Here is a 12,873-nt window from a genome sequence, read left to right as displayed (position 1 = left end):
AGTGTTAAACTCTGTCTCTAAATGGCTGCAGATATTTTCTGTCGGTGTAGGTTGATGTCTGCTCGCTCAGCAGAGGCTTGTAAAATGTCTGTTGTAGTCCACCGATGTTTTGAAGCTTGGTATATGAGCAGGAGATTAAAATAGACCATTTTGTGGGGTTTTGGTTTTTTGTTTTTAAAGTCTTGTTGGGCTATGTGTAGTGGTTTTTTAAAACGAGTGTTTCTAGACACCCAATTTGTGATTTTTTGTGCTGAGGCGCTCGGTGTGGATTCTGCACAGCTGCTGCTTACTTTGGGGCTGGGCAGAGGACGTGGGGCAGGGACACGGCTCCTGCTGCCCCGAGCATCCGAGGGCAGGGACAGGGCACAGGCCCCTCGTGCTGGTTTTGGGGAGGTAAGGAGAAAATCAGCCACAGGGACCTAGTGCTGAAATACCTGCTGCTCCTCGCGTCGTCCAGATTTTGTGTGTGGAGCCGTGGGGAATGGCTCCTGGGGGGGGAGAAACGCCCTCGCAGCCTGCTGCTCCTGCAGCCGTGCCATGCAGGGAGCGATCGCACCGAGTCAGCTCGGGGGGCGAGCAGGAAAAGACCCTGCTGCCAAGCCGGAGTGACAAAACCGTGTCAGCCGGCGGGCTGCTGCCAGGGCGGGCTCGTGGCCAGTCTCCTGCTGGAGTAGGTGGTAATGCAGGGCCATAAATCCTGCAGGCCAGCTGAGATGGTGAGTGCAAACTGTTAAATGGTCACTGCTCAGACTGCTTGAGCCATGTCTCCAAAACATTGCATTTTCCACGTAGTGTGTTTGCTAGTATTCTGACTGTATTGCTCAATTTATATTTTTGTGCCCAATTTTTCAGTCTTAAAGCAGTTAGCTGATGAGGAGTCCTGTACTTTTGTAGCTAGCCTGCACTTCTCCCTCAGGAGGAGCCTGTCCGATTTGTGTTTCTGATTTTGGAGCTGGGGAGCTCCAGTAAGGAACCATCATTTATTGCAAACGTGTGTCTTCAGCCTCTGCTTTACATAAGAAGACGCAAAGGCAAATGCTCATGGAGCAGGGATGCTGCCTGTGTCTGCACAGGGCTGAGGAGCGGGGCGGCCCCATCAAGTCAGGGAGTAGCCAAGCGAGGCTGCTTGGCTGCGAAGCCAGGTGAGATTTGGTTAAAATCCTGCCCTTTTCCTGCACAGGGAAAGTCAGGCTGCAGGTAGCCGCCTTCCCTGCAGAAGTAATTCTCCCCGGTGTGAAGGGGACTCAGCTCCTGTTTTATCAGCTTAGAGCCCAGCGAGAAATGCCTTTCGCCGTGATTAGCTTAGCTCTGCTTATACTGTTTAACACTTGACGGTGATTCTTTTATTGGCATTTTCCACCCTGTGACAGACAAAAATTGGGTTAACCACGCATCACTTGCAGGCTGAAGCTTTCTTTTGGGCAACCCCCAAAGCAGAGAGGGCACAGGCAGGGGCACGAGTCCTGACAGTTGTTCAAGGGAGGTTAAAAGAGCTAAATTCGCCCATTCTTTCGAGTAACATGTTGAAATTGTAATAGGTTTTTATGGGCAGAGTGTAGCAGCGATATTTCATACACAATGTAAATTCCATGAGCATTTGTTGATGTTGGTTTATTCCCTGCCCAATGTACCGTACAGCGGGCAGTTCAGAAATCAGCTGCAGGTTTCCTTCCCTACGTCTTTCATACGGACTGTAGCATGTAATCACAATGTATACATGTAAAGCAGCCCAATTAACAATGCAGGCTGAAACAGCACCAAAGCGAGCTCCATGTACTGAATAAATCTGATTTAATTTGCACATTGACCTGACAGACCATAGCAAGTCCTTGGAGCCATTCCCAGCTAGCGCCTTACTCCAGGTGAAGTGTGTCTGCATGGCGTGCACTGGCAAAACCCCGGGCTAATTGTTTTAACTGGGGTTGTAACTTCCACGTGAAAATATTGAATTGAAGTAAGCAGACGTGTCTTGCTAGTGTCTGCCGTCCTGACAGTCACCGCGTCATTCGTGAGACATTGATCTGCAGCGTGATACGGGCACTAGGTGGAAATAACTCGCACTGAGTTCGGGACAGCCTTAGAAAGGCTCACACAGACCTGGCTCGGTGTAATGTGCACGCACAGACCCTCACCAGCCTCCTTTTGGCAGATGAACCTGCAGATGTGTGTCGCGTGTGGGTCTTCGCATCCAAATTACCAGAGCTGCTCTTGTTAGAAGGGCGAAGAGCTGAAGAACAGTGTGCGAGAGAGGTGCTGGAAACCACCTTGATAAAACATTGGCTGTCTTGGCCAACCTGCACACACGATTCACTGCTTGCAGAAAACGCACTTTTAAAATATTTTTTCCAAAGGCTGAAATGTGCTTTTTGTAATGGCTTTATCAAAAGCGATATAAAAGCGTCAGACTCGTTCCAGGTACAATTCGTTGACTTTGGCTCCATGGCAATAACAATGAATTTGGCCTGACAGAGGAGAACATGTTGTCAGACACACAAGTGTTGTCATCTTCAATTTACACTTCCCTTTCACCCTGTGCCTGGAGTTCTCTGTCACCGTTAGGACTTTCATACATCCAATCATTCTTGGACTATATTTGCTGGCTTTTTTTTTTTTTTTAGCTTTCTCATAAGTAGTTTCCATAGCTACAAACTTAGTGTTCACAGAGGGAAAAAAAAAATTTAAAGGTTTCTGATCATTATTGTATTAAACATTTTTTTTATATTCCTTCTGCTTGTCCTCCTCGCAGCATTACGCTGCGGACCAGCTTAATGAAAATGCTGCAGAGCTGAGCTCTCTGATATTTTTAAAAGCGAAAGTGGGTGCGGAGCTGGATCCTTAAAAAGCAGAAGACCAAAATCATTAAGTCACTGATTTAGAATAAATGTTGCAGACGTAGGACATAGATTAGTGAGCTTTATATATAGCATCTGGCAGACGAGCCTTTGACTCCTGCACCTAAATAAAACCTGACGTTAGCAGCGTTCCAGTGGCTTTTGGTAAAGAAAGCTAGTTTATAATCTCTTGTCTGCTGTTCCCAGTGCTTCGTGGAGGTGAAATGCTGCTTGCTGCCCCTTCCCCGTGTTGTTTTCCCGACGCAGCGTTAGTTTCACCTCTCGGGTGAAACTGGGCAGCCGAAACTGAGCCTCACGACAGCCGCGCGCATCCCTGGGAAGGGCTTGGAAAGAGGAGTGCCCTGGAAGCGAGGCAGGACCCTCACCCCTTGCACTGGAGCAGCTTTATCCAACCAAACTGGAGGTTTGTGAGCAGCTCTGCCTGGCCAGCACAACCTCCAGGGCTGTGTCCGGGGGCCTTGCCTTCTGCACTCCCAATCCAATTAGCTGCTGCAGAGCAGATGGAGCGGATTAGGGCCCGGCTTGCCTCCCTCCGCCCTCTCCCCCAACACGAGGGGTGTCGAGGCCAACAATCGGCTTAAATGCGGCTCCCATGGCACGTCCAAAGCCCTGCCTGCCTGGGGCTGCTGCACCCCAATTCCCCAGGGCATCGGGGCCAGGCTGGAAGACTTCAACCCAACCCCAAACGTGGGGTGGCCGAGGGAAAATAGGAGGGCAGAGGCAGCCAAGGAGCAGCTGGGAGAAACATGTGACTAAAAGGTCTTCTCACAGCTCCCAAAAGTGCCATAGTCCCCCCAAAGGAGGGTGGTTTAGGCTCTATAACCTAAGAGATAAGCAGGTTGTTGTCGCTGTTAGAAGGAAACCAGTAGGGCTTACCTGAACGCTTGGAGCTGGTGAAGATCCTTGGTAAATCCTGACAGAAACAGCCAAGAACTCATTCTATGCTTTATTTATGTACGCAGATACATACACAAATGAAAATGGGAGGAAAAACTGTCAAAAATAAAATCAATATATTAGTCACTACCCATTTGGGTCAGCACTTGTGTGCAGACAGAAGCGTGCACCAGGCGTGCTTCGGTTTGGTTATCGAGCAGTTTGTTATTTGCGAGGTTGACGTACTGGCTCGGCGAGTAAATAAACAGAAGGGACTTTGCTCAGACAGCACACGCTATCATCAGTAATAATTTAGGATATGCGTACAAAGAAAAAAGTCAGAGAGAAGAAAATAAAAAGAGGTGCCGTTGAAATATTTGGGATGGCGTGGAGGTGGTGCCCAGGGGCTGCAGGGCTGTGGGCTGCTGGTGCACCCTTGACATCCTTGCTGGTCATCTTAAGCCCAGCACCTTTGCTGACGCTCATTCTAAGGCTGCAAATCCCTGGGCAGTTTCAAGCTGCCTCCTACACACTCCTCTTGCTGACGGGATGGATTATCAGCCTGTTCTCGTGACAGTCTGAGCTCTTTTTGGGGTTCCTGGCTATCAGCAACAGAGTGAGAAAAAAAAGCAGGAATGGAAATGTCACTCAGAGAGAAGCAATGGAGCTTGTTCTAACATTTCCCTATTTTTTTTTGAGAATTTCTTTCCAGAAAAGCATTTTCCAAACCAGGGCAGGGAGTGAAGTTGTACTTCCATCGGAACAAATGGCAGTTTTGCCATTGATTGCCACAGAAGAAAGATTTTGCCCTCTCCTACAAAAGCAATCAGCTCCACATAAGTTACTTTTATTGCATTTCTTAAAATTAGGTCTACAAAACCAATGGTTTCTTTAAGCAAGAGAAGCTGTAAATTTTGTGCATTGAATGCCCGTGCATTATTAAAAATAATAGGTTATATTTGTCAAATGGATAATGAGTAGGTTTCTTTCTCTGTTTTTCAGTATTTTAATGAGTACAGGAAATGTTTGCTATTTATTTACTTTCAGATTTTACCGAGGAGCTCTGGAGATAATTGTCAAATTTCCAAGTGCGTATCAATATTTCATGAAGTGCTGTTTTCCCCTCTGTACATTAAGGAGTTAGGTTATTAGCACGGGCACTGTTACGGTCTGAAGCAGCACATGAAAAGGAGTCCCACCTAACCCTGGGAAGTTTGCGACTGAAAATTTCTGCAGCAGGGCCGACGTGTGAAATAAACACCAGCAATATCGAGGGCTGCACATTGTCCTGGACGGAGGATTCCTGTCTCCATCTCGATTTCTACGGATTGCGTGTTGAGTTTGGTGCCAGTAGGTTTGCCCAGCACGATGCCCATGGTTTGGTGGGGTGACACGCAGCCTCCCCCAGAGCCGTGTGGTTCCACAAGCTTAAAACAACTCCTGCAGGGTGGCAGCACGTCCCCAGCTTCCCTCTACCACCCCACCACCTCCTGCAGACACGCACGGCCAGCTCCTGGCCCCGCTTGCCCTGGTGCTCCCACCACCCGCTGGCCCATCCCTTATAGAGATGCTAGCTCCATGCAGGCCGTGCTTTGGAAAAAAAAAACCCTCCACCCTTCTTACCACTAGAAAATTAAATGCGTTTGAATTATTGAAGCCCAGGGACTGTTCTGCTCACCTTTCATCTCCCTTTGCGTGGTCAGCCTGGCTGGGCCGGGTGGTGCTGGCCGTGCGCCGAGAGCTATTGTTCAGGTTGGGCTGCTTGCCACTGGGAGGTGCGCTCGTGGTGCACGTGATGGGATGTTTCCCCCTTCTTTGCTTCTGATATTTCAGTTTTGCATGAAATCCTGCCATTCCTGTTCTCGTTACGGTCAGGCTGCTTGCCCTGCTTACCACGTTTTGGTTTTTACTCGACCTCAAAGCCAGGTGTGCCAGACTGGGCTCCGCTCCTGTGAATGAAGTGCTAAGCCAGCCTGCCCAGTTCACTGCGCTGCTCTCAAGGAAAAAAAATAAATTAACTTACAAGGTGAAAATGATTCCTAGATGTGTGCCCACCGTGCTCTGCTCTAGACTGTGCTGTACAAAAATAATGGGTAATCTAATGGGGCTTCTTAACCATGAAGAGCGACTGGGTTGCCGTGCATGCTTCCCCAGAAGTGGCAGAAGACATCAGAAGAGGCTTATCTGCCTGGCTATGTTTTGGGTTGATTTTAAGACAAATGACAACGTGAGCTACGATAAACCAAAGCAGGTCGCTTGCGGAAAGCTAACGGCAGCATGAATCATGGTAGCAGCTGAGGAGGAGAAAGAGAAATGGCATTCATACAATATTGGCATGGCGAGAGTGTGTGGAGATGATGAATTTCCCGTGGCTCAATATTACAAAATTCCAGGCTGTAAACAGAGGTATTTGTCAGAGGGAAGGTGGTGCTCAGGGTCACAAGCAGGTGGTGCCTCGTGGAGCAAAAAGCTTCTTCGGAGGGATTTGCAGCTGTGGGAGGTGCAGATGGATCCGGAGCAGATCCGTTTGACTGCCTTGTTGTCCTGAGGCGGTACAAGGAAAAGAGGGAATTTGGGAAGTCTGCGATAAATACGACTTGAGCTTGTGCTTGTTCTGAAGAAGGGCTTTTCTCTCTTGGCAGTCGTTTCGTGTTAGTAGATGGGCTCTGTCCTGGGAACTGCAAAGGGAAAGTCCCACCACGTGCCACCGGTGCAGAGGTGAGGCTGCTCTCCTGTCCTTGGTGGCAGCCCATGATGCCAGCAGGCAGGAGAGAGGGGTAGGATCAGCAGCGAGGAGACTGGTCTTTCGCAGTCGGGGAGGCAGGCGAGGCGGCGGGGCCATATGGGAAGCAGATCTCACAGAAGGACTGGGAGAGACAACATTGGCTCCGGCGAGGCTCGGTGCTCGGGAGGTTGCTGCTCAGAGCAGCTTGGTGTTACACAGCCGGTTACGGCACGGGAAGCTGCAGAGCCCTGCAGCGGGAGCCAGAGGAGATGCTCCCCCGTCCTCCCCTGGGAACCAGCTGCTTTTGCTGCAGGAAGGAAGAGGCGTCGGGTGCCAGCAAGGAAGAACGAGGTTGCAACTCCTTCCAAAAAGCCTCCCGTGCTCCTCCCAGAGACCTCGGGCTCCGGAGCAGCAGCTGGACTCGGGAAGATAAGCAGCAGTGTGATTGCTGTCTTGCTGTCCGTAGGTTGTGGTTTGGTCCTGGGTTGCCTACATCTGATGCCAGGAGTGCGTAATTCCCCGCCGCGATGCCCCCGTAACGGGGAGAGCGCTCTGCGTAGCGGGGCAGCTTCCTGGGGAATCTCCGATTTCATTTAATCCCACTCCGGGAAATTATTGGGCACACGACGTTAACGTGCCTCTTACCTATTTATTTGTCTAATCCGTTTACAAGGCACCAAGCCAAAGCACCGCGGCGCTGAACACGAAGTCCGTGCTAAGAAATGCTGGATGGCCCCGCCGGGCTGCGAGCACCGCTGAGCACAGGCCAGGCTGGAAACTGCCCTGCAGCAGCACAGGGAGCAGCTCTCCTCCACTGCAAGCACATCTGGAGAAGGGGGAGAGGAAGGAGGGAGGGAGGAGAGCAGAAGAAAAGGGCAAATACCAGAATTAGCAACAACAAGCCAACCAAAATAGTGCAGCTGGACAGATGGTGCCCTAAAGGTAGACGGTTTCTAAGAAAGTATTCCATGCTTGCGAGCACCACTGCTGGCAACATGCACAAAATGTTTGTGTTTGGAGTTTTTGGTAAGCTCCTCCTCGCAAGTTCATGTAGTTACACGCTTTGTTTGTTGGCATCCAGCTCCCAGCCTGAACAGTTTCAGGAAATCTCCGACTCCAGTCCACCCAAAGCCCTCTGCAGCAGGGCTGGCAGACACAACAGGCAGCAGCGCGGTGCTTGGTGAGCGAGACCCGAGGCTTTGGGGTCTGAGCAAGGAGTTTTTCTGTTCGAATTTGTAAAAAACAGTCATTTAAAAGCGTTTCTTAAGAAAATTGATTCCCAGATCTGAGATTTAACTCCACATCACGGAGTGTGCTCGGTCGCACAAGGTAGCAGCCCGTCCCACCCCTGGAAACCATCCACGGCCCGTGCTTCTCCTTGGCCGGAGCCTTGTGCTGAGGGGAGGGATCAACGTGTTGGTTTTCCTCTGCAGCCAAGTGTTTTCTCCTCCTGCTTTCCCTGGGTCGTGTCTCTGCGGACACAGCACAGCCGCCTCCTCCCCGGGAGCGCTGGTTTGGCACCAGCCCTCTGAATTTCCACCACTCTTGGAGTTTCCCGTCTCGTGTCGGGATGTTCCCTGCGCTGGCTGAAGAGACGGGCACAGCCTGAAGCATCTCCTATCAGAGCTCATTCTGCTTTCAAGACGGGATCTCACTGTTTGTTCTGCTGCTTAAAAAAACGCATCCTTCCTGGTCAGCCCTCCTCTGTTGGCTTCATGGTTTGCAAGCCACCAGAGCAGGGCAGAAGGGTCTGAGAGCCCCAGTGCCACCGTGCCAGCAGGGCATGGAGTTGGCCGAGAGCACGGAGCACACTGTGAGGTGCAGCCCGTGATGGGAAGCACTCGGGTTCACAGGGGATTTTTTGGGATGGAGTGACAGCTTGCCAGGGCTCGGCAGCAGTTCCTTACCTGACACGCCGAGGTGAAAAAACGGCAGCTCCTTCAATTTTTTTTACAGTGTCTTAAACCACCGGGGGAATGTTTGGAGCCTGTCAGGATGTATTAATGAAGGCCAAGGCTGATTCATGAGCTCGTGCTGCTCTGCTTCAGCAGCAGGATCGTGCCGATGCTCAGCCCGGTAATTACAGGTGGTTTCGGAGCTGATAGAGCCGGTTCTGTTTCCCCCGTAGCTTCATGCACTATGGTTTTCACTTGCTCTTTGCCTTGACTGTGTAGCATTGTTTTCCTCCTCCTTACGAGCATGGCCAACTTCCTAATTAACTAAACCTCTGTGCAGCCACTGTGGCTGTTGCGTTGAGCCCTCTGTCCATACCGGTGCCTCCAGCTCCCCAGAAGATTTTGTTCGAGTCCCCTCGTACTGAAGGGAGGTGGGGAGGGCTCTCCTTTAACTCCACCACGCAGCACACCCACTGCCCACCAGCCTCAAATCCACCTCCGGCCACGGCAAATACTGCTGAGGTTATTCTTTTATTGGATTCATACAAAAAAAAAAATATATATATATAAAAAAACAGTTACGAGAAATAAATATCACTTTGTGCCGGGCTTTACTGCTCACTGGGCTTCGAGCCTGGAAGGATTTAAAAGTCATCGCGCTCTGAGGGAAAGCTGCAGCGAGAAGGAGGAGGTGGAGGTTGCTCCGGCCAGCTGCTGGGGTTTGGGAATCGCTCGCCCTGCCCAGAGAAGAGGCTGGAGACGGAGGAGCAGCCAGCGCTGGCGTGGCTACACCCAGAGCAATTAGGCAAAATGGGAAGCTCATTTTGCAGGGGTTTGTCACTTCCTTTGCATCATGACATGAACGTGCCAGTCTTTTTTTTTTTTAATCTTTGTTGTTCTCTTGCCTTGCTGGGCCTTGTCCTTCGTTCGTGGAGCACTGATGGTCGCGTGGATGGGATGGGGACGCGGTGCCAGGTGTTGCTGTGCCACACCAGGGTGTGCGAGGAGGAACCCGTGCGCCTCTTCCCGTGCCTGCCAGCAGCTCTGCTCGGACTGGAGTTTGCTGCAAGTCCTGAAGACAAAGCCATGGTAATGCGTCACAGCTCAGCGCCTTCAATACTTCCCCGCGAAGCACATAGGCTTCTTTTCCCCTTTTCGTTCCCGAAGTACACCAAATTCAGAACACATGCGCTGCGTCAGGAGTACGCCGTGCCCGCCAACGCAGAGGATGAGGCCTGGGCGCTCACCCCGTGGGAGCTCATCACTTCTGCAGCTCCACCAGCACCTTCTGCTGTTCGTGTTCCTTGCAGGCTCCAAATCACCCGCAGACACCCAGCCCTTCCCAACGGGGCACTTCAGCAGCTCTCAGCCCCGTTAGAAAAGTGCCGCTTGCTGCAACAGCCCCGGAGCATCCTCACCATGAACCCAGGAGCAGCGATGGGAGCGTGCAACAAAAATTGCCCAGAGCAGCTCGGGCAGGAGGGCACAGCCAGCAGGTAACACACAGACATCGTGCAGGGGCTGTGTGTCGTGTCCGGGTGCAGGAGGACACCCACAGCCCTGCAGGGTGCGGGGCAGAGAGGCGAGGAGCTGCCCCGTGGTGGATCTGCTTCCCGTCCCAGATCAGCCCCACGTGGAAAGGAGCTCTCTGCTAGCCAAAATAAAGTCACTGAGCAGTCTGCCAGAGCTGCTTACAGGATCTTGCCTGCTACAGACAGAAAGAAATACGATTTGGGATAGAGGATACAAGATACATTTGCAAGGCATCTGAGCCTGATGCTACGGCATTCCTTCTTCCAACGTTGTCGTTGCCAATAGCTTCTCTTGCGCTCAGACCAAAACTATTTTGGGTGGAACATTTGCTCCCTACTTTCTAGCAAGCCTGGTCGCAGGAATGAGGAACGGATTCTTTTCACTAGCCACAGCTGGTTTGAATGATCCCCACACTGAACCCATTGACTCCAGGCGCTCCTCATGTGGATGGCAGGGAAGTAGCGACTGGATTTTTGTTGAATTGCCCGACGGGGACAGAGGCAGCGCAGCAATCTCGAGTCAGCTGAAGACTTGCATCTGAGCACGTGCCGGGGAGGAGTCCTTCGTGTGCTCTGTACCTAATGCTGGAGCCCCAAAACCCACTGGGGTCAACTGGCTAGACCTCGAACACGGCCTGAAGAGGGATCTGCGTCAGTGCTCCTCTTTCAAGGTCTGCGTTTTGGAAGGAGCAACAAAACACCTCGCTTCAGAGACCTCAGGAAGTGATTTCCAGAAACTGGCTGAGCTCCGCGTGCTCTTCTGGTAGGTGCTCTCTCCATTGTGAAGGACTTGGAACAAGTGTCTGCGGAAGAATCACCTTCCTTTCTCTATCTGAAGGATGAAACCATCAGAGATAACAAATGGGCACAGAATTTTTCTGCTCGCAGAGAGAGGACAGCAGTTTAAGGAAGATGACCCATTTGGGTTTATAACCAGAGAGGGGCTGAAGAAAACTCTTTCTGAAAATAGTGCCACTGCTTGAAAAGAGGCTTGAATTCTTACATATTTCTTAAAAGGATCAGCTGCCCACGTGTTACAGATTTTTTTTGCAATATCGAGTTTTTCTTCATACTGGCAAAGGTATTAATTAGAGGAATAGCTTACAGCGAGTGCTGTACAGCTTCCTCTTGAGTATTCGTGGAATGAACCATGAAAACACAGACATATTTATTTGTGTGCAGAACTGTTAAATGCTGGTTTAGCCGGGGTTGCTTCACCTCTTTGCCATGCAGGATGCAAGCACCACGTTGTCGCTGTAGGGTCTTCTTTTTCAGGGTCCTGGGAAGGTTTTCCAACCCTCTTATAATGTGTATGATGTAAGGAAGTGTATAACCACGTAGGAAAAGATGTAATGCATCAGCATCTGCCTTGCCAACTGCTTCCTACTGCCAGAAGAGGAACTTTAGCAACTTTCTGAGACTTTAGTGCAGGACTTTCCCTTTCCTCCCCCTTCCCTGCCATGCTCCTAAGGAAGAAATGAGATCTGGTTAGTTTTGCTATATGCCTTGGTCTTCTGGTGGGTTTGTGTCACAATTTTAAAATTAAAAAATTCCTTTTTTTTTTTTTTTAATTGAGAATAGCCATAGGCCATACAACTACAGCTCTTAGGTTGATAGGTGATGGGTTTTACTGAAGCAGTAAAATACAGAAAACTTAAAAGAAAATGGCTTACTACAGTGATGTTCAGTGTGATTTACAGGTTTATAACTGCAGGCAAATCTGAAATATTTTCACTATCTTCCATATACATTATTAGATAAATGCATAGCCCGCGCTTACCTACATCAGCGTCGACTTCTTTTCTGTGATATTGAAGAGACATAAAAATGAAGACATTTTCAGCCCATTATAGCTTAACAGTGTTTCAAGAGCAGTCAGTTTCTGTACAGCTTTGGGTTTTATCCCTTGCTCAATGTGCTGAGGATGCCCATAAGAAACGCCTCCTGGCAGCCACGGGAGTTGCAGTGCATCCTGTGCATGCACAACAGCATAAGACACCTTGAACATGAAGAGTATTTGCCATAACTTCATCTTATGAAAAAAAAAGAAAGAAAATACGGATACGGGAGCTTTATCCCATCATCTCACTCCCCTCCTCTAACAAATATTTTTTTGCTGAGGTCCCCCCGTGTGTGCGCAGGGCGCAGCAGCATCCATCCGAGCCGACGGTGCTTCAGTCGCTGCCCTTCTCACTGCAGGTCCTGTGCAGTGCCAGCACCTGACATCTGCAGCAGGACTGGGGAGGAAAGGGCCAGCATCGGGCACACGTGCCACCGGCCACCAAAATCAGGAGGAGCCCCAGTCGAGGGGAGCAGTGGGTACTGACCCATGAGAGCAGGGGACCAGCTCGTCGCTCTTGGACTCGAAAAATAAGGCTGTGCCAGTGTGTTATCTGGATTAATGAAGATGAAATGTGCTGTATAAACACATCAGAAGCATGATCACGCAGTTATCCCTTGGGCGACTCCGGCTCACAAGGAGAAAAGGTTGATTTGTATTTGTAGATGGTTTTGCTTGCTCTGCCAGTGCTCATTTTTGTTTTCCTATGAAAGCCAGGAAGCGTGCAATTCTTCTGCTCGGAGAGGTAGCAGATTAGCAAAGATTCTCCCAGATTATCACAGTTTAAATAGCTTTCCTTTAAAATATATTTTTCATCTATCGTTGGTTGTGATACTATTCTAAACACTGTTGATAAATCAGGGCGCTGCGAGCTGTGTTACTCGAGGAACTGCACAATATTTGGACGGTGAATGCGGTTTCCATAAACCAGAAGGTGCTGGCATGCGCTGACCGGGCTGAGTATGGGCGAGGTGGGAGATGGCACGAGTACAAGGGGGGATTTGCAAAACACTGCGGGTTTAATCCAGCCTTGGCTGAACGGCCTCGAGTGCACCCTGTGAGCGCTGGAGGTGTTTTTCTGTGCAGAAGCCCTCGATGGGGACAGGGATCACTTCTGCTGATGAAGCCATCTCAAAGCATCAGGTGTCTCAAG

At 50.2% G+C, this 12,873-nt stretch overlaps 1 protein-coding gene and 1 long non-coding RNA gene across 8 annotated transcripts in view; one reads left to right on the top strand and one right to left on the bottom strand.

Moving 5' to 3' along the window:
- Window positions 1–12,873, top strand: part of CTBP2 (C-terminal binding protein 2) — a 114,510-nt gene that overhangs the window by 85,465 nt on the left and 16,172 nt on the right. The window lies entirely within an intron of this gene.
- LOC110353761 (uncharacterized) lies at window positions 3,787–8,347 on the bottom strand. Its single transcript, XR_002404676.4, has 2 exons — window positions 5,407–8,347; window positions 3,787–4,330 (listed from the first exon to the last, which is right to left on the bottom strand). It is a non-coding gene; the product is annotated as an uncharacterized lncRNA (long non-coding RNA).

This window comes from Anas platyrhynchos, chromosome 6 (genome assembly GCF_047663525.1).
Source record: "Anas platyrhynchos isolate ZD024472 breed Pekin duck chromosome 6, IASCAAS_PekinDuck_T2T, whole genome shotgun sequence".
Taxonomy (NCBI): domain Eukaryota; kingdom Metazoa; phylum Chordata; class Aves; order Anseriformes; family Anatidae; genus Anas; species Anas platyrhynchos.
This window is presented reverse-complemented; position numbering and strand designations above follow the sequence as displayed.